This window comes from Bos indicus, chromosome 3 (assembly GCF_029378745.1).
Source record: "Bos indicus isolate NIAB-ARS_2022 breed Sahiwal x Tharparkar chromosome 3, NIAB-ARS_B.indTharparkar_mat_pri_1.0, whole genome shotgun sequence".
Taxonomy (NCBI): Eukaryota; Metazoa; Chordata; class Mammalia; order Artiodactyla; family Bovidae; genus Bos; species Bos indicus.
Genome location: NC_091762.1, coordinates 52,293,716 through 52,301,843, shown reverse-complemented (window position 1 = coordinate 52,301,843; position 8,128 = coordinate 52,293,716).

Sequence of the window (8,128 nt, the reverse complement as noted above, 5' to 3'; positions counted from 1 at the left end):
CATTTTTTTTACTAGCTCTCTATTGCCCATATTTTGAGAATAGCACACAAGAAACCTCATGATGAGGTTCCTGTTTACTCTTTAGCTTTTCTCCTACCAATCTTTCTCTATTTGTGCTGAAATAATACCAAACAACTTACAGTTTCCTGAACAGTCCTCTTAGTCTAAGAGAATGCCTCTTCTTCCCCCCATCACTGGGGAACTTCTATCGAATTTTCAAAACCCAGCTTGGACTTCAATTCCCCCTGGAAAAAGTTTTCTGATTCAGAATTAATAACTCCTTCCTCTATGCACTTATTCCATTCTATTCATTCATTTATTTGACAAATTCAATAACCTTTGACAAATATTTACTGACCTACTTAATACATGTCAAGTACTATCTAGGGAATTTCATCACCATTGTCGTCATCCTGGCTAATACTAACACACTATGCCAGGCACTGTTGTATATAATACATTTATTAGTTCATTGACCTGAGCAACAACTCTGTGAAGTATTAATAGATACTCTTACTATTGTCATTGTGTAAATGAAGCAACTAAATCCCAGAAAAGTTAAGTAACTTGCCCATGCTCACCCTGTCAGCCCAGTGTGAGAGAGCATGTTCAAGACAACCCTTGTCCATATCATAACAGAGACAAGTCTAATGAGGAAGACTGACATTAGCAAGCAATTATAACACAGTGTGATACAAGAATGAATACAAGATGCTATGGATGCATGTGTGTGAGGCTAACCTATTTAATCTGTATATAACGATTTTGCAAGGCAGTTATTTTTCTCTCCCAAATTACTAATTAACTTCAGTTCATTCATGGACCTTTGTGTGTTTCAAAATTTCCTTTCTGTTCTATGGCAGTTTCAGAGTCAACTCATGAACAGCTCTTTGACTTTTAAATAATTTATGATTTTATTTATTTATTTTTGGCTGCATCATGCGGCTTGCAGGATCTTAGTTCCCTGATCAGGGACTGACCCTTAGCTCTTGGCAGTGAAATTGTGGAATCCTAACCACTGAACTGCCAGGGAATTCCCTATAATTTTATTTTTGAAATAAACATTTTTTCCCCCATGAAACTCTAACCACTGAACTGCCAGGGAATTCCCTATAATTTTATTTTTGAAATAAACATGTTTTTCCCCATGAAACTCGAAATGTTTTGTCCTATGTGTATTTTACAATGAATATCTAGGATTTTATTTTATAGCATGTAGGCTTATTTCATTTACCTATTTCTTAGTCCACTCAGGCTGCTATAAAAAAAAAATCATAGATTATGTGGCTTAAACAACATTGATTTCTCACAGTTCTGGAGGCTTGGAAAGTCCAAGATCAAGATTCAGACAGATCGAATGTCTGGCGAGAACACGCTTCCTAGTTCACAGACAAGAACTACAGTATCTATATCTATGACCATTGCTCTGTGCCCCACTGGCAAAAGAGGTGAGGCAGCTCTCTGAGGTTTTCTATGTAAGAGCCCTAATCCCACTCATGATGCTCTGTCCTCATCGCCTAATCACTTTCCAAAGGCCCCATCTCCTAATATCGCCAATTTGAGGGATTAGGTTTCAGTATCAACATGTGAAGGGGAGAGAGGCATAAACATTCAGTCCATAACAACTACCCTGAGACAGTTTTTATTTATATTCAAAAGCTATATACAGTCGACCTTTGAACAACACAGGGTTAGGGGTGCTGACCCTTTGTGCAATCCAAAATTCTTTACAGCAGGCCCTCTGTACCCACAGTTCCTACATAATCATGGTTCTACATCTGAGCATAGCACACAGCACATCTGAGGATTAAGACAACTTCAGGGGAGGGAGGAGGGAGGAGGGTTCAGGATGGGCAACACATGTATACCTGTGGCGGATTCATTTTGATATTTGGCAAAACTAATACAATTATGTAAAGTTTAAAAATAAAATAAAATTTAAAAAATAAATAAATTTATATTAAAAAAAAAAAAAGACAACTTCAGATCCTATAGCACTGTGCATGTAAAATCACTCAGTCTTATCTGACTCTTTTCAACCCCCTGGACTGTAGTCCGCCAGGCTCCTCTATCCATGGGAATTATCCAGGCAAGAATATTGGTGTGGGTTGCCATGCCTTCCTCCAGGGGATCTTCCCAAACAGGGATCGAACCCAGGTCTCCCACATTGCAGGCAGATTCTTTACCAGCTGAGCTAACTAATATCAGGATTTGAACAACACAGTTCAAACCTGTGTTGTTAGAAGGTTAATTGTAACTGTTTTATTAGCATCCTACAATGTTTATCTTTGAGGAGTTTCTAGGAGAGTGCCTCAACTTCTCAGCTTAATAGTGTACACAAGAAAACAAGTGGGGAGAGGATAAAACTTCCCATAACTTTTCATTTTTATACACTAAGCATTTCTTTCTTTCTTTTTTCCTTTTCTTTTTTTCCATTAGTAGGTACCTCCATACAGAGATATGATGAACAGAATTATTTGAAAGTTGTGCTGGGAAATTATTCTGCATCAACTGTACAACTATGCAGGGCTCTTCATTCTTCCCAGAGTGAGAGACTCTACTCAACTCATATTAAATATCTACTTAAGTGGTGGGCGCCTGGTTTTCCCCCATGCTAGTTGTCTATAATCATTTGGAACTTAACCACAGATTGCCTGGTGTCCAAGAAGTTTGAACCCCACTAATGAGATTATTCACCCTTGCTGCACACTGATCAAATAGGGAGTTTTAAAAGAATCTGATGCTTAGACCCTACTCCTAGAAATACTGAGGTAAATGGTCTGGGCTTCCAGATTTTTAACGGTTTCTTAGGTGATTCTAATGTGCAGCTAAAGTTGACAACCTGTGCTATAAACCCGTGATTGTGAGGCCTCAAACATTACACAAATCACCCAGGATCCCTACAGTCCACTGTAGGTTCTGATTCAGGAGATATGGGGTGGGGCTGAGATTCTGCATTTCTTTCTTGCACCTATGTGCTGAATGGTCTAGAAGAAGGTTTTCCCTACCTTCTTCAATTTAAGTCTGAATTTGGTAATAAGGAGTTCATGATCTGAGCCACAGTCAGCTCCTGGTCTTGTTTTTGTTGACTGTATAGAGCTTCTCCATCTTTGGCTGCAAAGAATATAATCAGTCTGATTTTGGTGTTGACCATCTGGTGATGTCCATGTGTAGAGTCTTCTCTTGTGTTGTTGGAAGAGGGTGTTTGCTATGACCAGTGCATTTTCTTGGCAAAACTCTTTTAGTCTTTGCCCTGCTTCATTCTGTATTCCAAGGCCAAATTTGCCTGTTACTCCAGGTGTTTCTTGACTTCCTACTTTTGCATTCCAGTCCCCTATAAATGAAAAGGACATCTTAGTCTTTTATAATGAAAAGGACTTTGCGTGTTAGTTCTAAAAGATCTTATAGATCTTCATAGAACCATTCAACTTCAGCTTCTTCAGCATTACTGCTCAGGGCATAGACTTGGGATTACTGTGATATTGAATGGTTTGCCTTGGAAATGAACAGAGATCATTTTGGATAAGATCCAAAAGATCTTATCCAACAAAAGATCCATTCTGTTTGGATAAGAGGCTTATGGTGCTTGCTAATGGGAGAGACTGACTGAGGTGAAACTGGATCTTGTTCTGATGGGCAGGGCTCAGTAAATCTTTCAAACCAATTTTCTGTTTATGGGTGGGGCTGTGTTCCCTCCCTGGGGCCAAATTATGGTGGAGGTAATGAAATTGGAGGAGAAATTGGATTAGAGAAAATAACTGAGCCTGAGCATGGGTATGGAATAGGGATAATTTGGTCTTTTCACACCAAAACACAACTTTTCCTCTAGAAAATTTAATTACCTTCTGGAATGCTCTTATGTCTGAAATCCAAGTTTTCACCATTCCACACACCACATACTATCTCTGTCTTTCTAACTCAACCTTATACCTCCATTATACCAACCCTTACACTACAGAGAGTTCCAGTTCATTGTTCCCAGCACTTCTCATTTATCTATTGACTGATTGGCCCATCAATCTATTTATCATAATCTGATATCTTCCTAAAACCTTTCCCTTTCACCTCCCAAAGACTTAGTTGTGCAGCATTACAATCATTTCCTCATAAACACCTTGCTCCTTTCTGTGTGATACTCATCCTTACTTAAATCCAACTATACTTTTCCACATTTGCATTCTCTTGACTGAAGTTTACTTGAGAAAATAAACATAATGCTATGCTGTAGTAAAGTAATGCTCCAAATTCTCCAAGCCAGGCTTCAGCAATACATGAACCATGGACTTCCAGATGTTTAAGCTGATTTTAGAAAAGGCAAAGGAACCGGAGATCAAATTGCCAACATCCGCTGGATTGTTGAAAAAAGCAAGAGAGTTTCAGAAAAACATCTATTTCTGCTATATTGACTATGCCAAAGCCTTTGACTGTGTGGATCACAATAAACTGCGGAAAATTCTGAAAAAGATGGGAATACCAGACCACCTGACCTGCCTTTTGAGAAGCCTGTATGCAGGTCAGGAAGCAACAGTTAGAATAGACATGGAACAACAGACTGGTTCCAAATAGGAAAAGGAGTATGTCAAGGCTGTATATTGTCACCCTGCTTATTTAACTTACACGCAGAGTACATCATGAGAAATGCTTGGCTGGAGGAAGCACAAGCTGGAATCAAGATTGCTGGAGGAAATAGCAATAACCTCAGATATGCAGATGACACTACCCTTATGGGAGAAAGTGAAGAGGAACTAAAGAGCCTCTTGATGAAGGTGAAAGAGGAGAGTGAAAAAGTTGACTTAACGCTCAACATTCAGAAAACTAAGATCATGGCATCCAGTCCCATCACTTCATGGCAAATAGATGGGGAAACAGTGAAAACAGTGACTGACTTTATTTTTTGGGGCTCCAAAATCACTTCAAATGGTGATTGCAGCCATGAAATTAAAAGACACTTACTCCTTGGGAAAAAAGTTATGACCAACCTAGACAGCATATTAAAAAGCAGAGATGTTACTTTGTCAGCAAAGGTCCATCTAGTCAAGGCTATGGTTTTTCAAGTAGTCATGTATGGATGTGAGAGTTGGACTATAAAGAAAGCTGGAATGCAGATCATGAAGCAACAGTTAGAACTGGACACGGAACAACAGACTGGTTCCAAAAAGGAAAAGGAGTATGTCAAGGCTGATTATTTAACTTATATGCAAAGTACATCATGAGAAATGCTGTCGAAGAATTGATGCTTTTGAACTGTGGTGTTGGAGAAGACTCTTGAGAGTCCCTTGGACTGCAAGGAGATCCAACCAGTCCATCCTGAAGATCAGTCCTGGGTGTTCATTGGAAGGACTGATGTTGAAGCTGAAACTCCAATACTTTGGCCACCTGATGTGAAGAGCTGATTCATTTGAAAAGACCCTGATGTTGGGAAAGATTGAGGGCAGCAAAAGGGGAAGACAGAGGATGATATAGTTGTATGGCATCACTGACTCAATGGACATGGGTTTGGGTGGACTCTGGGAGTTGGTGATGGACAGAGAGGCCTGGAGTGCTGTGGTTCATGGGGTCACAAAGAGTCAGACACGACTGAGTGACTGAACTGAATTGAACTATGCTGTCTGAACTCACTTTAAACTTATGACACAAATATAAAAATAAAATAAACTTATAGCACAAATATAAAACCCTGCTGGCAGTATCATCATCTTTCCACAGTACACCTTCTCACTCTCAGAAGATACCTCTGACTTTCTCTCTCTTCTAACCTCTAATATCCCCTTCTTGATGAAGACCTCATCTCACATTTTACTAAGAAAATTGACGTAATCAGGTCAGAGCCATCTTACTCTCCCACCCAAACACAAACCGTTGTTTCTGAATTAAATCTTCTATCTTTCCCTCGTATTAAAAGGATGCGAATCTTGGTTCTTTTCAAAGGTCCATCCCCTCTCCTTATGGTTTGGGGCCATTCCTTCATCCTCCTCTATAATGACATTATCACTTAGATATGTTAACAGTCATCTTAGACTTGATTGTTGATTCCTGTAGGTATTTTCTTTTCCTTGAACATCAAATGTTTTTAAACTACATCATTCCCACAGAAAATATAAACACTTACCAGCCAATATAACAACCAAAAACTTCCCTTGCTCTATTTGACCAACTATAGCCACCATCCTGTTTCTTTCATCTTCCCCTCCAAAAACAAAAACAAAACCAACCAACCAACCAACCAAAGAAACAAAACCTTAAGACTTGTCCACTTGTATATCTTTTGCTCTTCATACACTTCAGTCTTTCTGTCTCACTATACCTCTGAAACTATTCTTGCCAGAAACTAATGATGGCCATGTTGCCAATTCATTGTCACTTCTGTGTCATCTGTGTCCTCGCTACTTAACTTTTGGGAAGCATTTGCTATAGTTAACCACTCTTGTTCAATTGTAAAACTTTCTCCCCTTGATTACTATGACATCACTTTCTTACCTCACAGGTTATTCCTTCTCAATCTCTTGCTGGTTCTTCTTCCTCTGCTGCACAACTTTGAAATGTTGGAGATTCCCATAACCCAGTTCTCTATCTATAAGCTGCTTGGATAACCTCATCTAGTCCCAAAATTTGAAGTTTAATGTATAAACTCATAACTGACATATGTATGTCTCCAGCCTTGACTCCATTCCAGATCAATATATTCATTTGTTTACTTGACATTATCACTTAGATACCTTAAAAGGTGTCTTAGATTTATCATCAATGTCCTCCACCAAAAGATTACTAGGAACACAACTGTAATGAATTAGTTACGTTTATTATTTGTTTCAATGAGAATGTACACCATGGAGAATCATATGACATCTCAGTAACAGGGTGTTAGAAATTTCGATTTGTGTGAACTGTGGTATTGGAGAAGACTCTTGAAAGTCCCTTGGACTGCAAGGAGATCCAACTAGTCCATCCTAAAGGATATCAGTCCTGAATATTCATTGGAAAGACTGATGCTGAAGCTGAAACTCCAATACTTAGGCCACCCGATGCAAAGAACTGACTCACTAGAAAAGACCCTGATGCTGGAAAGATTGAAGGCCAGAGGAGAAGAGGACAACAGAGTATGACATGGCATCACCGACTCGATGGACATGAGTTTGAGAAAGCTCTGAGAGTTGGTGATGGACACGGAAGCCTGATATGCTTCAGTCCATGGGGTTGCAGGGAGCTGGACACGACTGAGCAACTGAACTGAACTGAAATATTGTGATTCAGGGAAGGGCTCAAGGAACAGGGACTTTTCTCTGGATTGGAAGCTGTAGGAAAGCAGAAGTAATTCTATAATTGTGTATTTTAGTTAGTACTATCCAGAGTGACTGAGTATCAGCTACTGGTAAGAGACTAAAATTATAATTAGCAAAGAAGCAGCAGTCACCCATATCAGCAAGGATAAGGAAATGTTTGCTCTTTTTTGTGGCTTGGACAATGGTTATATTTAGTCTATATTCAGACATGATTACAGAGTGATCTTTTTCTTTTTCTTGCTCTTGATCCATCACTGTCAGAGTGGCCTTGTCTGATGTTGATGTTCTGCGAAATTTCCCCCCTCCTAACTTACCAAACTCATTCCTATCTCAACACTTACTCTCTCCTTTGCCAAGTAGTCTCTTTCCCATTTGGTTCCCATCATGGTGCCTCCCTCTTGGTGATTATCACTTCCTTCCACTTTTCCTTTTTTTGGAGCCCTCGCCAACATCTAAAATAATGTTGTGCATTTGTTTGTTTATTGCCACTGCCTCACTGGAATATGACTTCATTAAGGGATGGAGGTTTTTTCCATCATATATTCACCTCTGCCGTCTATGCGGTCGCACAGAGTCGGACACGACTGAAGCGACTTAGCAGCAGCAGCAGCAGCAAGCCCAACCTAAAGAAACCGGCAGGAAAGCCAAGGACTCAAATGTATACTGACTGATTGACTGTCACTAGGTTCATTTCCTCGAATACAGCCATAAACAATTGGCAGTTGCCTTTTTTTGTTTATTTTAACGGATAACTAAGGCACTCAACAAAGAGAAGTGAATCTGGGAGTCAAGAAAGTTGTCTTTTTTTCCAGAGTGCCCAACGTCTCTGTAGTCAGGTACTGTTAGGA